Below are 21,331 nucleotides of genomic sequence, written 5' to 3'. Positions count from 1 at the left end.
GATCCAGGCTTGGATCCATCGAACTTTCTTCACTGGTCGCCTGCCAGCAACTTCTTTCTTCCAGGCTCCTGGTCCGTCTACGAGGATTCCCGACGTCTTTTGAGACATATGCAGCTGCAGCCCCTGGGCTAGGTAACTTCGGCATTTCGGTGCCCCAGCATAGCCTCACTATCCAAGGGTCAGGATCCACTTTCGTTTTCCTCCTACCAGGTCGGGTTCGCCCGAGAACACTAACTTTGTCATTACTAGCTACCATTGACTTTGTCCCGCATCACGCGTGAGAGTGCACACTCTGCACCCGAGTCCCCTAGGCCTCCTAGAAGTAATCTGAAGATTCTATAGTCAAGTCCTAGCGATTCCTAAGCCTATTAGTACTGTACTTACCTGCTAGTAATTTCGCATTCCACTTTCAGAGTATATGGTTTTCCGTGCCCCTCGGGCATTTGTATATACTGTGCTAACTTAAGTATTTTCGTAAGAGTTTTGTTTTGTGCTTAGTACCCTGTCCTCATAAAGAGTACAGGGCTGTTGTGATTCTTAATAAATATCTTGTTTATTTTCATAACACTTGTGTGGTGTCCTTTCACTTGGTGTTCAAGGGGTATATGTGTGGTAAACAGCTGGCTTAACACGCCCTCTCGAGTCTTTAGCCTTAGACTGCTCGTATCCACGCTACTAGGATAGCTGGTCTATAAGGTTGACTTACAACCAATCATCAATAAGGGTTGCTGGACTGATACATAGTGTTCACTAGAAGAGTGAGCACTGCATATCAGGCCACCTTCTCACACAGATGTTCCTACCCTAGTGGACAATGGTTGCTTTTTCTATCTCCCTTCCAATCCTGTATTTTTGTAAAGGGCACCTGTCTGGAAAGTCCGCTCTGCACAAATTCAGGAGGCTGACCGCGAAAAAACTTGTAAGAACGTGAAATAATAATTATATGCCATTTTCAGAGTTTTAATAAGTCTTTTTGTTTGAATACTGGAAAAAGGTGAATGTTTGCGTAAGTGAGCGATATAAAATATAATATATCGTTTCACACCTCGTGCTTTTTAGGCATGGTAGTACTGGACTGTAAAGTTTTCATGAAAAGGCCTTACTGCAGTTGTTTACATGTGTAATGACTGCCCACAAGTAATGAGTGCCCACAGAGTCTTACACATGTGGCATTGAAATATCACTCATAAGCATATCAAAAACATGCAAATGCCACACAGTGAAACTCAAATCCTAGCAGCTAGGCGGCATGCATAAAATAGTAAAACGATGTATACATTAACAATGTTCAGTGTACTGGTAATCCATTCAACATGTGTTTGCCCACTGTAGAGTATACGGGAGGGACTGAACCCAAACAGCATTCTGGAGCCACAGCCGTTTGTATGATGTCAGCAATCACAGAATCCTTCCCAGACATGTGACAAAGATTGATCTGTAACACTTTTGCTTATTGCCATTTTCTAAAATATTACAATGTAGTAAAGAATAAACTCCGAGTCGGATTTCTGATAGTACAGCTATTAGTAATACAGTTCAAAATAAGGTCTGAAATAGTTTTTTAGATCTACAATTATATGCCCACACTCTACAAACAGACGCAAACAAACACCTGCCAAGACTGGGGTTATTTCAGTAGCTCTAAATGCCATGCGATGATAATAATACACATTTAAAACATACAGTATAAAATATAAATATTACCTGTGTCTATGCGAGTCTAAGGTTTATTACCGGATTTCAGAACAACATCAATTGACACACATATGTCGAATTACAGTTAAAAACATGAGGGAACCAGAGGCCATTGAAAAATCAAAAACAATGCTGCCTCGGAAAGTAGGAGGCGAATTAGAAGACCAGGAGAATCTTCCAATAAGTATATGGTTGCTAGGCATCTCTGCATCTGTTTGACAACCTTAACCCCTTGACCGCTAGGGTTTTCCCCCCTCTGGTGCTAAGTCTTTTTTGCGATGCTTGTGGTAGATCGCACTTAAACCTTCATAGCTTTTTGCCCACAAAAGGTATACACGCCAAGTGTGTGTCCTTTCTATCAAACATTCCAGGAATTCCAAAGGTGGCCAGGGTTGTGTATTCTGCTGGAGAGGACTGAGAAAATAGCCAAAATATAGCAACATTTTTTGTTTTTTTTTGTGGGAAAATAGGAAAAGATGCTATGCAAGTAAGCAAATGGTAGTTTTCAAAAAAAGGTTTGTTGTGCTAGGATCACTATCTTTCCAGCTTTCAGGAAGAGGCAGAGTTGTATAAAAAAAAACACCGTTTTGCATTCTGCTAAGATAAAGTAAATATTTCCTAATTTTTGTGGTTTCAGCCTACTTGTAGTCTGTGGTGAAACAGGCGAGATAACCAAAAGTCATACATTTCTGAAATGTAAACAACATTTTGAATTCAGCAAAGGGTTATACCTGTGGATTCTTCAATCCTTCAATGAGTAGGACAATGTTTTTGTCTGAAACGTATTGTCATGGTGACTGATTTATAAAAGCAATACACCTTTACGTCCGATGCACCCTTCTGGTTGCTAGGATATAAAGGGTTTGAAGGTTCTCCAAAAACACGAGATACCCAGAGCCAGCAACTGAGCTGAACCTTAAAATGATTTTTCACACTGTATCGATTACACATCAATTATGTGGTAAAATATAAAGAACCAAAAATGGGCATGAAGGAAACTTATTTCTTTCTGAAATGTACACAAAATAAAATATGTGCTTAGGAACAATGGCTACTTGTGTACCTAATAGTGTATAATAACTTTATTGCATGATTTATTAAAACCTTTGCAATGCTCGACTGTAACGAAGATTCATTACAGTATTTAAAATAAGTGATTTGATAAAAGAACTTACAATATTATTAAAAAAAAGTAATTTTAATATATATAATAATTTTGCAGTGCACTGTCTGCGACCTGCTGTAGATTACGTTCAGTTTAGAAACAGCAGTGACAAATAGGCTAAAAGGTATAGGTCCTGGGCCGACTGGCCTGTAGGCATCTCACCTCCTCTAGCTTTTTTGAGAAACAATCCAAAAACCTGACCACGGTGCAATTGAGCCAAGTATTCGAGGAGTCGAAGCAGGCCAGCACAGCTCGTCTGCAAGATCTAACATCCTTATCGATCCATCCCCTTCGTAATAGAGTTCCTCTATTCTCTAAGAGATTAGGGCACAGGCATAGCACATGAATTATGTATTCCCTATGCTGACCGCAAAGCCGACACGTATCCTGGGCACCCTCTTTTTCCATTTCGGGAGGTGACAGGTCATAGGAACCACCCCCATTCTCAGCTTTAAGAGCTGGAGCTTGGTGCGTGCGTTGAACATAATCGTTCAGTAGCTCTGGGGTTTTAACAGTAAAGAAGTATGTAGGGTCATCCAACTATGGCTCAGTGCAGAGAGGCTAGCCCTATCTTCTACTGAGGAGATTCGTTTTGCTAGCCTCTTGAATTCGTTTTGGCTTACATGCAGGGCCCAGAGGTACTCAGGCAGAGAGAGCTAAGGCTACAGGACAGATAGAGGTGCCCCCCGGCCAACGGCTTGTATTCATCTAAGACCATAGATAACGGGCCAAACTGCCTTCCTTAGATGCCCTAAGTTTATGGCAGCTTATTAGAAAAGTCGCCATACAGCTCAATGACGGTCTACAAATGCCAAAGTCCAATCTGATTTGTCCCGGTGACGTATACGGAGGTAGCTAGAAGATTGATCTATAGATTTTTACGACTGATTTATCCAATTGCGCGCTGTCACGCCCTTTTAGGACCTCGCACCCATAAGTTAGGGTGGGAATGACCTTTGCCTGGGCCGCCTGAAGGTTTGGAGCGATTGTTGGGCCATTTAGTTTTTTATGATTGGAAATGAGTGCAAAGGACAGCGCAATTCCTTTCTTTTTTAGTTCACTCAACTGGTTTGCATATCTGCCGTTGTTGTCAAAGAAAACCCCTAAATACTTATGATAACTGGTTGCTTCAATCTTTCCTGGTTTAAAAACCAAGCCGGATTTTTGGGACCAGATTTGCAGACCGCAAGGATTTTAGTTTTCTTGTTGTTAATCTTTATCCCATTCTTATTAGAGTATGTAGCGGTCGCATCCAGTAGGCTTTGTAAACCTATCTTGGTATGACAAAAAGAACCAGGTTGTTGGCAAACAGTAGATTGGATAGATGAAAGTTACCCAGTTTTGGTGGGTTGAGTTGACTAGGTCGAGGCCTGCTGAAAGGTCAGACAGGAATAGATTGAAAAGCTTGGGTGCAAGGACACAACCTTGTTTGAGGCCTTGCGCTATTTGTATTGGACGCAACAATCGTGAGCCGTCCCCGATCTTAATACTGACCCATGTATCCTCATGCAGGAGCTGCAGGGCCCTGAGTAGACTATTTGGAATATTTAGTAATGAAAGTTTCTGCCACAGCTTCTTCCCGTTGACCCTGTCAAAGGCTGATTTGTAATCGATGAACCCCATGTATATGGGGCTCAGACTGGCATACGCCTGGTCGATCAAAAAAGAAAGTGTAATAAGATTGACCGATGTCACAGTGTTACTTATGAATCCGGTCTGATTTGGTGGGTTGATTGAACTTGCTCCGCTCATTATCGGAGGGAATTAAGCAGTATACCTGCAAAATACTTTGCTTCATTGTCGATTAAGGCGGCAAATCAGTAATTTCCTGGAGGTTTTTTGTCCCCGCCTTTAAAACAAGTATTTGCAATGCAGTAGGGCTCGCATTAGTAAAGTTTGAGGGATTAGTATTGTAAATGACAAATTTATTATTTATGTTTTTGTTTTAAAATTTTGGAAATTAATAACTTTGTCATTTACAATGCTAATAGTGTTAACTTGTGGAAATGTGACACCTATAGCATTTGTAATCCGTTGCTTGTGCTACACAAGGGCCGATATAACAGCAAGTTTAAACCTATGCAACAGAAGCAATGAGTGAGTTACCACGGACAGCAGGACGACGGCGGGGGTGAAAGGAACTACAGACAGCAAGAGGAGGGCAGGCCTGCGACCGTGAATAAGTGACGGCGGGGGGTGGGGCAACGAAGCCTTTGATGTGCCAAATGCTGCTGGGGAACCGAGTTGGAGCCTCGGCGTGGGATCAGCATCCTGTGATTCTGATCAAATCACTTTATCTCCCTGCGCCTACCACACAATGAAAGTGCCCTTGTGTAACATAACTGGTGCTCAAATCATTCATCAGAGAGCATTACCATGTGTAAAATGACAAAATAATGAATTAAAAGTATTAAAAATGTTGCACATTGTAACACATAATCTGTCTTTTCTTGCCTCATAATTTAGACAACCTTGATGCATAATTTAGTGTCCCCCCTGCCGAATAAGTCTAGTTGTAATGAGTATTAATGAAGGAGCAACTGTCCACACTTCACTACTCGAAAATGTGTGCCCCTGTGACAGCCCTTATGATGTGCCCCTACACTAGGATAAATCTCTGCTCATGGACAAAAGCCCCTCGATTTGGGGATGGGAGGCTGGAGGCTAGAACAATGCTTTGGAAAAAAGAGCAAAGGACGTGTTTCTGCAGGCTCAGTAAAAAGCTTCAGGGCTCGAGTGACAGGGATGTAATTAGTGGGCAGGAGGGATGAAACTGAAGTGCTCTGGGTTTAATAGATGTTCAACGTCCAGCTGGTTTGGTGTGTTATTTTAACTGCAGCAGGGTGCTTTGCACAACTTCAGCGTGTTCTAAGAGGCAATCTGCTCTGCACACCCGTGTCGCACGGTGCACGCGCTGCACAATATCCGACTCGCTTTACCAACAAACATCAGTATTATCGACTCAGTGAGCTTAATAAAAGTGTTGGTATAATGCCACACGAGCAGCTTAGTCTTGAAAGCTTTACGCCGCTCCATATGCACAACACACTTTCTTGCACTGTGTTTCACGTTCTTTCCAGCGTGAGGAACAATGAGAGGAAGAAGGAAGCGAGAGAGCGAGGAAAAAGGGAGAGAGTGAAAAGGGTGACGGGGGGAAAAGAACATGGTGAAAGATGGAGGGACGGAAAGATAAAGATAAAGACAGCTCACAGATGGACTTGGAGGGAGAACGAAAGAGAAAGAAGAGGGCAAACAAAGATGAAACAAGGAACTGGACGACAGCAAGGGACTGGGAGACAGAAGGAGGTGGGGCAGGGTGAAGGGTTAAGGGGTCGGGAGAGACGGCACAGGCTGGGCAGGCTTAAAAACATGTAATTATAAAAATTTCGATCTAGCGCTGAGAAACCCTGGATACGTTGTAGCGCTTTAGAAATAAACATTTATTTTCCTCAAAAGAAAAGGCCCTTTTCTGATTTGCTCACAATGCAGGTGAAATAAGATTAATCTATAGACACCCGGTTCGCAGTAAGAAAATAATGAATAGCTATTTTTAAATGGTACATTATTCAGCATAGTCAGTGTTTTGTATTTACAACATTATAAAGGAGTCACGGCCTGCGGCCGTGAAAAAGTGTATAAAGGAGTCACGGCCTGCGGCCGTGAAAAAGGTGTCTGGCCTAATGTTTAAAATTGAAGCAGAATGCCTTCACAGCAGCACACAGAAAGCATTACAATTGGCAAATCAGTGGTAAAGGAGTCACGGCCTGCGGCCGTGAAAAAGTGAAGTGAACGAGCGCACACTGGAGAAGCTTGGAACTCGAGCGACCATATGGAGAGGGAGAGGGGTGGGCTGCCTGCTGGGAGAAGCTGGGCTGGGCTGCCTTGAAGGGACAGAGGCACGAAGTGTGAAGTCACTGAAAGTCAAGAGAGGGAGGGGAGTGGGCTGCCTGCTGGGAGAAGCTGGGCTGGGCTTCCTTGAAGGGACAGGGGCACGAAGTGAGAAGTCACTGAAAGTCAAGAGAGGGAGGGGGGTGGGCTGCCTGCTGGGAGAAGCTGGGCTGGGCTGCCTTTGATGCGAGTCACGGCCTGCAGCGCTGGTTGGGAAGCAAATGGCTGAGGCTTTGAAGGCTCGTGCATGAGAGCAGGTCACGTGATTGGGATTCACGTGAACTGTTGGAAATCCTCCTTGAAGAGAGCCAATCAGCTGCCTGAAGAGAGCCTTTGGGGAAAGAACTGGATCAGCGACATAAGGACTCACCCCTGTTTTCTATTTCTGCGAAATAGAAAAGGGGCGAGCCCTAAAAATCAGTACGAGAATCGATCGTCGCCATGAAGCCGGGATTAAGCATTTTTCTAAAATGGTGAGGTAGAGCGGGGCTAGCTGAGTGGCCCAAAAAGCTGGATTATCCTTAAGAAGGGCTGGTGGAATGCCACCTGGCCCAGGGGCCCCATCCTTGAGCCCTTTTACAATCTGCTTTTGAATTGTTTGCTCTGTGTAGGAATGCCTAAGAGATTACTTGTCATGGGACGCAAGTTGAACCTCTGGAACCATGCTGTTCTTGAGGTCATTGGTCTGTTTGAAGTTCTGATTAGGCTGTGCAGGATCGTTAAAATTGTTAAATAAGGGGGCGTGGCCAAGATGGTGTCGGAGTAGGACGCTTCTGAGAGCCTCTCCGACGCCGACACCACATTGCATCGTATAGCGGGGTCCGAATTGTCCTGGTCGGCGCAAAAAGAGCACCGGAAATCACCGAGAGCTGGGGGTGCCGTCCGGTGTCGTCGGCGGAGCGAGGGGACGTCTGCAGCGCCACCCAGAGCGGGACCGAACTGTGGCCTGTGAAGCACCGGCCTCTCGTAAGAAGGGGGCCGGCCCTGGCCGAGGCGGCACCTAACGCGGCAGTGACGCGACCCGCATTGGCAGCCTACCTCCGGCTGCGAGGTCCGGCCGTGCAGCGGGAGCCGTGACCTGCCTTGAGGGCTCCGCTGGCGGGAGCTCGTTGGAGAAGGGTGTCGGCAGCGCCGGACTGGTGCAACGGAGGGGGACCGAGAGACGCCAGGCTGGGACCCGCCAGAGGCCTCCTACGGTGAGGGGGTCCGGCGGCGCTGGGACGTCTGGTGAGCGCCTGTCCCCGAGGGCGGTGGTGAGCCGGGGCGACTGACGGAGCTACCACGGTTGCTGTGGGCTGGGGAACCGGCTGCGTGGGAGAGGACCCAGTGCGGGGACAGAGGCGGAACCGGCCTGGGCTTCCTTGAGCTCTCTCACTGGAGTGGCGGCTGAGCCCTATAGGCCTGTGGCCTACCTGCATCTTCAGAACCGAGCACTGGAGCTCTTTGGGCCTCGCGCTGTGGAGCCCCTGGCCCGTTCTGCCGGCGATCCGGGTGGCCGGACACACTGCTGCGTGTCCTGCAGTACGCAGTGTTGAGCAGGGGAGGCTACGACGCCATCTTCGCTGGGCCTTCTCTAGCTACCCCGGCCCTCCTTGGCCCTGCTTGTTCTTGTGACTTGGACTGTGAGGCTGGGGGTCTCTTGCACAGCCGCTGCCCTCCCCTGGTGTCCAGTACGTCGAGCCCCGGGGTGGCTGCTCCCCCCCCCTGTATTGGGGTCCGCGTTGACCGCCTACTGCGCTTCCCTGGGGAGTGTCCTCGCTGGAGAGGGGGTGGCTATACCGTGCGTGGACTGCCCGGGAGGGTGAACATTACTGCCTGCCAGTGTAGCGCCCCATCTGCGGCTCCCGCCTGGGCTTCTGGAGCGGAAGGGACACCTGACCACGTGCTGTATCCGGACCATCAAGATGTCCAACTCGCTGCGTAAAAGGCGGCCGGGGAAGGATGGTGCCCCCAAGAACTCGCAGCAGCCGGCCTCACCAGGAGCTAGTGGCTGTAGGAAGGTACATCCTGACTATGGTTGTCCCCAACTTTTTGCCCTGTGTTTTAGCTGGTTTTGGACATAGTCGACCTGGGATCCTGCCAATCAGGACCCCAGGCCTACTGCTCTCTCTTTAAAATGGATTCCATGTACCCTAGGTACATTTCCAATTGGTACTGGGCCACCCTTCAGACCCTGTAACTCAGGGCATGGGTGTACCCAGGGCCGCCAGGGGCTGCAGCATGTATTATGCCACCCTTGACTGGCCTCCTAAATTTGACACAACTGGCTGCATGACAGCTGGGGCGAAGTCGTGTAATCACCCTTTGCTTTAGATATAGTAGCCCTATATCTAACCATACAATGGACACCCGAGTTCCTATCAGTCACTCCTATGGCAGGCCTTGACAATCCTGAAGGCAGAGTGCATGGGCTCGTGTGAACTGTGTTCTGGCCCGAGCCGAGCCGGTTGCAGCTTGCGGAGAAAAGACCCAATGGCTGTTCCATGATAACGCGTACCACATCGGTAACTTCGGTGTCGCGTTATCAAGACATGTCGAGTAAGGTGTCATACGAATCGGGGTGCTGCCCTCTCACCAACCCTGGCGATGAGGTTAGCATCCCGCCCTTCTAGAGGGACACGACATGTACGTAACTGTGAACCCCGGTTAAAGTTAACGAAAGCCTCAGCTCCACAAAATGGATGCTGCCACCACAGACACGAGTCTGACCTCCTGCGGCTGGGAGTCCTTCCAGCGAGGAGCGCTTGGACAAAGGGGTTCCTGTCGAGGGCGGTGTTCGCACCGTCCCAGACAGGGTTTGTGTATTCTGGGTAGGTAGGGCTTTTGCAAGAAGGTGACTGCGGAGTGGCACCCCGGTGCTCACTACGCATCTGCCGGTTAGAACCAGTTCCAGGGGCGACAGCCCTGGCCTGGGGAAAGTCCGGCAGGGGAGAGGGGTGTAACTACCCCCTTCCTGGTCCCACCCTTAGGGCAGGACCTAGTCATACCCGCCCCTTTCTTTAGGATAAAGGCCGGAGCGGGGACCCTTCCAAATTAGATCATCTTTGAATCAAGAATACTTTCTACGAAAGGACTTCAAGACTCTTCTCAAGATTTCTCCCTTGTGGCTAAGGAGTAGTCACCCTGCATCAGCGGGCACCATCTAAGAACTCTGCGGTTTGCTGTAAGTCCTTCCTCAAGGAATCCGACGGCCCAGCTCGACGAGAACCGGCTTCCCTGGCACCTCTGACCTCTACCCACGTCATCAGCTCAGCTGTGATCTGTGGGTGCGACGAGACCTCGAGGGACCGGCCATCATCAGAACCTGCACGCTCCTAAAACCAGCACGACCATCGAGGTAACTCTCTGGTGAGTGCTCTGGGGTCCGAGAAGCCCCGACCCTGAGCCGCTCCAGCACCGAAGTGCAGTCTCCCAGCATCTCCACGATCTGCGTGGGGCCCTTCTGCTCGCTGCTCAGCACGTTGTCTGGTCACTAGCCGCTGGCTTGTGTCCTTCTGTGACGACATCCGAGAATCATCACCGCCGGTCTGGTTGCTCCAGACTGGCCCTTGCTTCCATCTTTTCGAGAAGCACCCCGGACCCTCCTGGTCCACTCAAGACGCCATCTTAGGCCCACCACGTGGCCCTGAGATTTGCCGAGGCTTGTTGCCCCATCCTGGGCCCAGCGACGCCGACAGCATCATCCTTCGTGGGACAGCTCGCACCTCCACTGTGGTCGCCGACAACGCCTCCTGGTCCGTGAGACTGCAGAGCCTAGCGTCGCCCACTCACCTGGTCGAGGTGACGGCCAACCGGTGCCTTCCTGGTACCCTCTGACTACTGGCTAGTAGTACGTACTTGGTCCCCTCTGCTTTCAGGTTTCTTCTATCTCCGATCCAGGCTTGGATCTCTACGAACTATTCATCACTGGTCGCCGGCCAGCAACTCCTTTTCTTCCGGCTCCTGGCTCGTCAGCGAAGACCCCGACGCCTGTAAGACTTGTGCAGCCGCAGCCCTCGTGGCTAGGTAACTCGGCATTTCGGTGCCTGCATAGCCTCCTTACTCTAGGGTCCCGAGTCCCTCGCTTCCGACTTGCCTTAACCTTTCCATGTCCTCGGACACTTGTTTAAACGTGCACTTGAAGTATTTGCTAAAGAGATTTGGTTGTGCTTAGTACCCTGTCCTCATAAAGAGTACAGGGCTGTTGTGATTCTTAATAAATATACTGTTTATTTTCATAACACTTGTGTGGTGTCCTTTCACTGGGTGTTCAAGGGGTACATGTGTGGTAAACAGCTAGCTTAACGCGCCCTCTCGAGTCTTTAGCCTTAGACTGCTCGTATCCACGCTACTAGGATAGCTGGTCTATAGGTTGACTTACAACCAAACACCATAAGGGTCGTTGGAACGATACATAGCGGTCGCTAGAATAGCGAACGTTGCATATCGGGCCAACTTCTCACATTGGTGAGCAGCGGTTGGGATTTGAGCTTGCTGTTGTTTTACCACACGTATCCTAAGAATATCTTGTTGAAAGATCGCACAAGTACTGTTAGTACATATAACTAAAAGCTTAGAATACTCTGAGTTCTACTGAACCAGCTGTTGTAGCTCCTCAAGGCTTAGCACACCTTGGCTACAACTCTTAGCAAGGGAACAGTAGGTAAACACATAGTGTAGGTAGGTGCATCACTTACACCACACTAGAAACAGTATGTCGGACAAAGGAGGAAACTCTGGGTCTCCCCTTGTGTCAGTTGACCCTCCACAGGTCATCCCTTCAGGATATACTGTGCTGAGCTTCAAGGAGTTAAGACGACTGTGTCACTCCAGGAAGATTCAGCAGGGGTCTAACCCCACAACGTCCTTTCTGATTGGTCTCTTGGAGACTTATGATGCCAGAAGAGCTGAGAAACTTCGTAGCTCTTCTAATCCAGAAGGAGACATGCCTCCCCTCGAGGGAACCCGAGACGATCCTGACCTCATCCACCTCGCAACTGAGAACGAAGATGGGGAGGAGGATGAGGATGAGGATCTCTCTGGGGATGAGGCAGATAAGGGACAGGTAGAGGTCGTCAGACTAACACGGTCCAACTTAAGCAAACATGATGGTGGTACTGGGGGACTCCCGGCGCTACCGTCAGGTCCGCTTAACATTGGGAATGGACGAGCCAGGTCTCTGTCAAGAGGCTCTGGCAGATCCCTTCAAACCAATGGCTCTCACAACTCTTCTCAAAGAGGGATGACGTCCCCTCAGAGGAGAGTGTACGAAGCTAAGGAAAGGGCAGCTAATCTAAGGATTGAAAGGGAAGAACTTGCCCTGGCCAAAGAAAGGCTTGCCTTTGCTAGAGAGCAACAGTTAAGTGGGGCAGTCCCCACTGGTGGCAGCAATGTACCTAGTAATAGGGAAAAGAGTTTCGATACGAAACACCTTGGTAAGATAGTGCCCCCCTTTAAACAAGGGGACGACATCCACAAATGGATTACTGCTTTGGAGGGGGCCTGCACTGTGCAGGGTGTTCCCCAGAGTCAGTGGGCAGCTATCTTGTGGCTCTCCTTTGAAGGAAAAGGAAGAGACAAGCTCCTCACCACAAGGGTGGAGGATGCTAACGATTACCAAATCTTGAAAAATACACTCGTTGAAGGGTTCGGCCTAACCACTGAGCAGTACAGGGTGCTGTTCAGGGATACCCAGAAAACGCAGGCTCAAGATTGGTCTGACTTTGTTGATTGTGCCACTAAGGCTTTTGAAGGCTGGCTACTGGGTAGTAAGGTTACTGATTTTAAAGGATTGTATAATCTAATTATAAGGGAGCAAATCTTAAATAATTGTCAGAACCAGTTATTACACCAGCACCTGGTAGACTCTGATCTGACCTCTCCACAGGAATTGGGTAAGAGGGCAGACAAATGGGTCAGAACCAGGGTTAGGCCTAAAAACCAGGGTGGTGACCAGAAAAAGGAATCGACCAAGCCTCAAGAGAAGGGTGGGGATAAATCCACAGAGAAGACTTCCCAAGGGCCCCAAAACTCCAACAAGGGTGGTGGGTCCCAGAACACTCCTTCAGAACAGAAGAAACCTTATTGCCATACCTGTAAACAGGTGGGCCATTACAAAAGTGATGCCAAGTGCCCTAAAAATAGCAATAAGGAAAACATACCCCCAAGTAATACTCCTAAACCTCCTGTTACCACTAGTGGTAATCCCCCAGGTGGTGGGAGTGCCCCCAAGAATGTGGTGGGCATTACTTTGGGCAATCAGGAGGACTATGGCTTAGCCAGGTTCCCTGACCACACTCTTGTCTGTGAGACTGGCATGGGGTTTGCCAACTTCACTACTGGACCCCACATTTTGGGAAAGTATAGACAAGAAGTTTTAGTGAATGGTCAGAAAGTTGAGGCATTCAGAGACACAGGGGCCAGCCTCACCATGGTGAGTGACCATCTGGTCCCCTCTGCTCAACTGACCCCTGGTTTTACTTATCAGGTGACAGACATTCATGGAGTGAAGAGAAGGCATCCCATGGCAGTAGTCAAGCTCAGCTGGGGTAATGTCACAGGGCCCATGAGAGTGGCAGTGACAGATAACCTACCTGTAGATTGCTTACTGGGGAATGACCTGGAACTCTCAGCATGGGCTGAGGTGGAACAAGAAACTCATTCCAGAATGATAGGCCTATCCAGACAGGTTAGTGGGGCAGTAATAGCTACAGCCCCAGTCCAAGCACCATTCCTCCCTGAAAAGGTTGGAAAGGCAGTGGTAGCCACTGCCCAGGCTCAGACAGACTTTCCAGAGCAGGATAGGAGGGCTGTGACAGTCGCAGCCCAGACACAAACTGAGTGCCCTCCTGAAAAGGTTGGCAAGGTTGAAATGGTCTCAGCCTCTACTCAGACAAATAGTGAGGTTGTGAAGCCTGAAACAATGGATCACTCCACTCAAACAGAGAGCATTGAGGAGGAAGAAAAGTCTTCCCCCTCCCAGACACTAGGTGAAAGCCAGCCTCCTCAGGGAACTGACTCTACCCCTGTTGAAGGAACTGCCCCAGAGGTAGTCAGGCCTAGCCTGGCAGAGCCCCTGATGGCAGTGGACCCTTCCCAGGTGGGACCCAGTCTGGAGCAGGTAACCTGCACCTCTCTACCCTGCCTCAGTCAGCCCAGGGCTGAAGAGATCAGGGAGGCCAGCGGTGGACCCAAAAGGGCCCCCTGTCCAAAAGAACCCCTTAATCAGCAGATTAGGATCACTGAAGCTGGTAAACCTAGCCAAGTGAAAATAGAACAGACTCCTGAGGGATCCCCCTTAAAAGTAGTTAGGGAACTCCCACAGCTGGACACTGTTGGGCACAGCCAAACATGGGGCCTAAAAACCCCAGACCTGACCTGTCCCTCCAGTAAGCCAAACAGAGGGACTCAGCCTCCAGCTTTAGGTAGCCAGAGGCTGACCCTGAGAGCTCAGTGCATCTCAGCTAAAGAAAGGAAGGCACACATGATGAATGGTGATTGGAGGAAGTTTAGCCCAAAGGTAGAGGAGCCTCACTTCAGTACTCCATCCCAGCATCAGCCTTCTTCTTTCCCAAGACACACCAGAGACAGAGATTCCCTATGGTGGAGACCCTCAGATACCCTTAGGGTGAGGGGTTGCCTAGTGGACCATGACACCGGGGGAAACCAAGCCAGAGCTGGTCCTTCCTTATATGGCCACTTAGGTAATAGAGGCTTACCTGGACAAGGATAGCCTTATCTCCTTTCGTTTGGGGGGGGGGGGGGGTTGTGTAGGAAGGTACATCCTGACTATGGTTGCCCCCAACTTTTTGCCCTGTGTTTTAGCTGGTTTTGGACATAGTCGACCTGGGATCCTGCCAATCAGGACCCCAGGCCTACTGCTCTCTCTTTAAAATGGATTCCATGTACCCTAGGTACATTTCCAATTGGTACTGGGCCACCCTATCAGACCCTGTAACTCAGGGCATGGGTGTACTCAGGGCCGCCAGGGGCTGCAGCATGTATTATGCCACCCTTGACTGGCCTCCTAAATTTGACACAACTGGCTGCATGACAGCTGGGGCGAAGTCGTGTAATCACCCTTTGCTTTAGATATAGTAGCCCTATATCTAACCATACAATGGACACCCGAGTTCCTATCAGTCACTCCTATGGCAGGCCTTGACAATCCTGAAGGCAGAGTGCATGGGCTCGTGTGAACTGTGTTCTGGCCCGAGCCGAGCCGGTTGCAGCTTGCGGAGAAAAGACCCAATGGCTGTTCCATGATAACGCGTACCACATCGGTAACTTCGGTGTCGCGTTATCAAGATATGTCGAGTAAGGTGTCATACGAATCGGGGTGCTGCCCTCTCACCAACCCTGGCGATGAGGTTAGCATCCCGCCCTTCTAGAGGGACACGACATGTACGTAACTGTGAACCCCGGTTAAAGTTAACGAAAGCCTCAGCTCCACAAAATGGATGCTGCCACCACAGACACGAGTCTGACCTCCTGCGGCTGGGAGTCCTTCCAGCGAGGAGCGCTTGGACAAAGGGGTTCCTGTCGAGGGCGGTGTTCGCACCGTCCCAGACAGGGTTTGTGTATTCTGGGTAGGTAGGGCTTTTGCAAGAAGGTGACTGCGGAGTGGCACCCCGGTGCTCACTACGCATCTGCCGGTTAGAACCAGTTCCAGGGGCGACAGCCCTGGCCTGGGGAAAGTCCGGCAGGGGAGAGGGGTGTAACTACCCCCTTCCTGGTCCCACCCTTAGGGCAGGACCTAGTCATACCCGCCCCCTTCTTTAGGATAAAGGCCGGAGCGGGGACCCTTCCAAATTAGATCATCTTTGAATCAAGAATACTTTCTACGAAAGGACTTCAAGACTCTTCTCAAGATTTCTCCCTTGTGGCTAAGGAGTAGTCACCCTGCATCAGCGGGCACCATCTAAGAACTCTGCGGTTTGCTGTAAGTCCTTCCTCAAGGAATCCGACGGCCCAGCTCGACGAGAACCGGCTTCCCTGGCACCTCTGACCTCTACCCACGTCATCAGCTCAGCTGTGATCTGTGGGTGCGACGAGACCTCGAGGGACCGGCCATCATCAGAACCTGCACGCTCTTAAAACCAGCACGACCATCGAGGTAACTCTCTGGTGAGTGCTCTGGGGTCCGAGAAGCCCCGACCCTGAGCCGCTCCAGCACCGAAGTGCAGTCTCCCAGCATCTCCACGATCTGCGTGGGGCCCTTCTGCTCGCTGCTCAGCACGTTGTCTGGTCACTAGCCGCTGGCTTGTGTTCTTCTGTGACGACATCCGAGAATCATCACCGCCGGTCTGGTTGCTCCAGACTGGCCCTTGCTTCCATCTTTTCGAGAAGCACCCCGGACCCTCCTGGTCCACTCAAGACGCCATCTTAGGCCCACCACGTGGCCCTGAGATTTGCCGAGGCTTGTTGCCCCATCCTGGGCCCAGCGACGCCGACAGCATCATCCTTCGTGGGACAGCTCGCACCTCCACCGTGGTCGCCGACAACGCCTCCTGGTCCGTGAGACTGCAGAGCCTAGCGTCGCCCACTCACCTGGTCGAGGTGACGGCCAACCGGTGCCTTCCTGGTACCCTCTGACTACTGGCTAGTAGTACGAACTTGGTCCCCTCTGCTTTCAGGTTTCTTCTATCTCCGATCCAGGCTTGGATCTCTACGAACTATTCATCACTGGTCGCCGGCCAGCAACTCCTTTTCTTCCGGCTCCTGGCTCGTCAGCGAAGACCCCGACGCCTGTAAGACTTGTGCAGCCGCAGCCCTCGTGGCTAGGTAACTCGGCATTTCGGTGCCTGCATAGCCTCCTTACTCTAGGGTCCCGAGTCCCTCGCTTCCGACTTGCCTTAACCTTTCCGTGTCCTCGGACACTTGTTTAAACGTGCACTTGAAGTATTTGCTAAAGAGATTTGGTTGTGCTTAGTACCCTGTCCTCATAAAGAGTACAGGGCTGTTGTGATTCTTAATAAATATACTGTTTATTTTCATAACACTTGTGTGGTGTCCTTTCACTGGGTGTTCAAGGGGTACATGTGTGGTAAACAGCTAGCTTAACGCGCCCTCTCGAGTCTTTAGCCTTAGACTGCTCGTATCCACGCTACTAGGATAGCTGGTCTATAGGTTGACTTACAACCAAACACCATAAGGGTCGTTGGAACGATACATAGCGGTCGCTAGAATAGCGAACGTTGCATATCGGGCCAACTTCTCACAGTGGCTCATCGAGGCAGTCAGATGACGAGGCACCTGTCACTAAGGCCTTCATGACGGAGCTCTTTGCCTCCATAAAAGAGGACATCTCTGAACTCAAATTGCAATTGGCGTCGGATCTTCGGGAGGTAAGGAGAGATGTGGATGGGATCGGCGAATGCGTGGCGACGCTGGAAGACCACGATTTGAGTTTGGCGAATGATGTGCACCAGCTACAGCAGGACATCATCCGTCTCACGGAACAGAACATGGATCTGCAGACCCACGCGGAGGATTTGGAGAACCGCTCCCGGAGAAATAACATTCGCATCAAGGCGGTGCCGTGGGACGGTGAGGCGGGGGACCTCCGTGAATATGTTCAGGCCCTGTTTGTGCAGATCCTAGACGATGAAGGTGTGCAGGAAGTCAGGATGGACAGAGTGCACAGAGTGGGACTGCCCAGACGGGGGGGGGCGCCTCCGGATATCCTCGTCTGTGTGCATGACTTTCAGCTGAAGGAACGTATCCTGCGTAAAGCTAGAACCATCTCTTCTCTGCAGTTTAGAGACCACCGTCCGCAGCTTTACCAGGACCTGGCTGCGTTGACACTTCGGAAAAGGCGGGAGTTCCATCCTGTGACCGCCTTCCTGCGGGAGAACAACATCTCTTACTCCTGGGGACATCCCTTCCGGATCATCTTCCGTTGGCGGAATCGTCTGGCACAGATTAGCTCCTTACAGGTGGCGAAAGATCTTTTGGGTCTGGAGGATGTGGCACCCACTCAGGAGACTCGCACCTCGCCGTCCAGGAGGCGGCATCGCTCTTCTTCCTGGCACAGAGTGGGTCCCTCCCCGGATCGGGGGCGGCCGGATCGTGCGGCTAGCGTGCAGGAAAGGGGGGCCGCGGTGGCCTCGGTGGCCCCCGCCACGATGGCTGATTGTCAGACGAGCTCTGGAGCGGCATGACCCCTGTATCGCTAAATGGCGTCGGAGGGGCTCTGACCCTGAGGTCTCGGGGGTTCCATTGTACTCTTGGAGGAGAAACCCCGGACAGTGGCCCTGGGGGTCACTGGATTGGTGCCCCTTCCCCGATACCAGCCCAGAGGGGGCCGTTTGGACCATGGTCTGCTGGAACTTATGACTGTCCAGTTCAGGTTCAGTGCTTTGAGTTGTTGGCTGTTGTTTTTCTCTGTGTGGGGGGGGAGCGGGGGGGACTCGGGGAGCGGGGGTCTCTGAATATCGGGGTTGCAGGGGGAACGTTGGGGTTGGGGTGGGGGGTTGGGGGAGTGTGGTGGCGACCAAGGACGGTGAGTGTGGGGTGTTGTGGGCGCTAGTGGTGTCTTCCATTGCATTTACTATCTGGTGCTGGTTTGGGGTTTATACACTCTCTGCTGTCTGCGTGGGGGAGCACTGTTTAGACAGCTGGGGAGGGGTCTGTGTGGTTCCTTGTGGACGAAGGGTATCTGGGACTTTGCGCTTGGTATCGCGGCTCGATTGTCCTGAGTATGCTAAGTTCAAAGTGCCTTCCTGTCTGTGGGGTGGTGGGAGATCTGGTGACCTGGAGTGGCTGATTGAGGGTGGTGGCCTAGAGTCTGGAGAGGGGTGTTGGGAGAGGGGTCGGTTCCGGGGAGGTTTAGACTGGTGGTTGGCGGAGCCCGGGTGCCGGGCTCTGAGTATCTTATGTACCCGTGCTGAGCGGAGTCTCCTGTCATCCTTATGCCTGTTGGTATCGGTACCTGGAATGTAAAGGGTCTCAATTCTCCACAGAAACGCCAGAAACTCTGGAAGTACCTAACAGATCACCACCTAGATGTAGTTGCCCTTCAAGAGATCCATTTAGCCAGAAAGGATGAGCTGAGGCTCCGGCATAGGCAATTTCCCCTTATCTACAGGGCATCAGCTTCCACTAAGCATAGAGGGGTGGCCCTCATGTTCCGGGCCTCTCTCCACTTTCAACCTATGGGGGTGTGTGGTGATAAGGAGGGTCGCTGGCTCATGGTGAAGGGTACCTTATATGGCCGCCAATGTACGTTTGTGGTGGTTTATGCTCCGAATGCTGGCCAGAATGGGTTTTTGCAATGCTTGTTGGACAAATTGGGGGATTTTGTGGAAGGGCACTTAATACTGTTGGGGGACTTCAACATGGTGTGGGACAGAGATTTGGATAGCCCAGGGGCACACAGAGCGGACACTGGGGTCTTCTCGGGGGAAACGCAGCAACAACTGGGTGAGCTGGGATTGGTGGACAGCTGGCGCTTTGTGCATCCTCAGACCAGGGACTACACGTTCTTTTCTCATGTCCACCGCTCGTATTCTCGTATAGACCACATCTTTGTTAACCAGGCCCTTAGGGGGGATGTTCGAATGGCTAGTATCTTTCCGCTCTCAGTGTCCGATCATAGCTTCGTAGTGCTTGGGTTACACTGGTCGTGGGGGGGGGACGGCTGGCGGAAGTGGTACTTCCCAGCGGCGCTGGTGCGGGATGAAGTGTCTTGTACCGCACTTAGAAAGGCTATAGGGGATTTTTTCGTGCTTAACCCGCCTTCCGCTACATCGGTATATACCACGTGGGATGCCTGCAAGGCCTCTATACGCGGTACATGCCTCGCCCTCAATGCGAATCTTAATAAGCTTAGACGGACTGAGAGGGAGGCTCTGGAGGCGGAGCTTACTGCACTGGAGCAGGCGCACAAGTCAAACCCGTCTAGGGTGACCCTTCGTCCCCTCACGGCGGTACGAGGAAAATTGAGAGCCCACTACAATAACCGGGCTGAATTTACCCTCCTGCGTCTCCGACGCGTCTCCTATTCCTAGGGGAATAAGGTGGGACGTCATCTGGCCCGGCAATTGCGTGATAAGCGTGAGAGGGATTATATTGGGGGTATACAGGACCGTGAGGGGACCATCCGGCATAAGGATGTGGACAAGGCGGCCCTTTTTGGTCGCTTCTACGCGGATCTCTATTCCAGTGACGCCTTGGACCCGGAGGCCCAATCTGCGTTTCTGAGTGGTCTTCCTATCCCGCAGGTTTCCAAGGAATAGAACGACTTGTTGTCTTCCCCCATTTCTAGAGAGGAGGTACTGGATGCCATTAAGGCTCTGAAACTCCACAAGGCCCCGGGCCCAGACGGCTACACGGCCCTGTTCTATAAGTCGTTCGCATCGGACATCTGCGATTTCTTGGTTTCCCTCTTTAATACGATGGCATCTGAGGGAAGGACCTCGGACACTATGGCTGAGGCTTTAATCACCATCCTCCCCAAGCCGGGGAAAGATCTCTCCAATTGCGCTTCTTACCGCCCTATAGCGCTCCTTAATCTGGATGCTAAGTTATACTCGTCTATCCTTGCTAGCAGGCTACAAGACCTGATGCCGGCCCTAATCCATCCGGACCAATCCGGGTTTATCAAGGGTCGACAGACTCATGACAACTTGAGGCGCGTAATCCATCTGATTGAAAAGGCTGAGCGATTCCGCATACCGGCAGTACTAGTGGGACTCGACGCGGAAAAAGCCTTTGATCGCGTTGATTGGGGCTTTTTGCATCGCACTCTGGAGGCATTCCGATTTTCGCCCCAATTTGTCAGAATGCTGGAGGCCAATTACAACAATCCTACCTCTCGGGTGTTGGTGAATGGCCATAGGTCCGGGAGTTTTCATCACTTTCGCGGCACGCGTCAGGGTTGCCCGCTCTCGCCGCTTCTTTTCGCGCATAGCATAGAACCGCTGGCCTTGGCGATTCGGGAAAACGAGCAGATTTTGGGCCTCCCCTTTACGGGTGAACAACACAAAATTTTGCTTTTTGCGGACGATGTGTTGCTCTCTATCCGGGATCCGGCACTATCGTTACCCCATGTCCACACAGTGCTTTCGGACTTTGAGGCAGTGGCAGGGTTCAGAGTTAACTTTGGTAAGTCGTACATCTTGAACCTGACTCTCCCGCTTGAGGAAGTCCACCGGATTCGACCGCTTACTCCGCTTTCGTGGGCGGCCTCCTCCCTGTTATATCTGGGGGTAAGGTTGACCTCTACCCTGGGCACGCTGTTTCAGGCCAACTTCCCGCCGATGTTGGCGGCGATACGTACGGAGTTGGAGAGATGTAAACCAAAATTTCTCTCATGGTTGGGGAGGATTCATGCATTAAAAATGGTCCTTCTACCTAAACTCTTGTATCTCTTCCAGGCACTGCTTATTCCAATCGGGGTGGATTATTTCCGCCAACTTAAGACCCTGATGTTGAAGTTTGTCTGGCAAGGCGGTCGGGCACGACTTTCCTATGCGGTTCTTCGACGCCCCCGGGCGGAGGGGGGGGGGGGGGTGGGGTTCCCGGACATGCATTTGTACTATAAGGCTGCCCAATTAAGAGTGCTGGTGGAATGGCCCCAACAGCTTTCGGAGAAGCATTGGC

At 51.0% G+C, this 21,331-nt stretch overlaps 1 protein-coding gene across 5 annotated transcripts in view; it reads right to left on the bottom strand.

The window, feature by feature from the left end:
- CCDC149 (coiled-coil domain containing 149) overlaps positions 1-21,331 on the bottom strand; it is a 441,302-nt gene that overhangs the window by 108,884 nt on the left and 311,087 nt on the right. The gene's annotated exons all lie outside the window — the stretch shown is intronic.

Source organism: Lissotriton vulgaris, chromosome 3_2 (genome assembly GCF_964263255.1).
Source record: "Lissotriton vulgaris chromosome 3_2, aLisVul1.2, whole genome shotgun sequence".
Lineage (NCBI taxonomy): Eukaryota > Metazoa > Chordata > Amphibia > Caudata > Salamandridae > Lissotriton > Lissotriton vulgaris.
The sequence above is the reverse complement of the archived record's forward strand: the minus strand, read 5'-3'. Positions and strand labels throughout refer to the sequence as shown.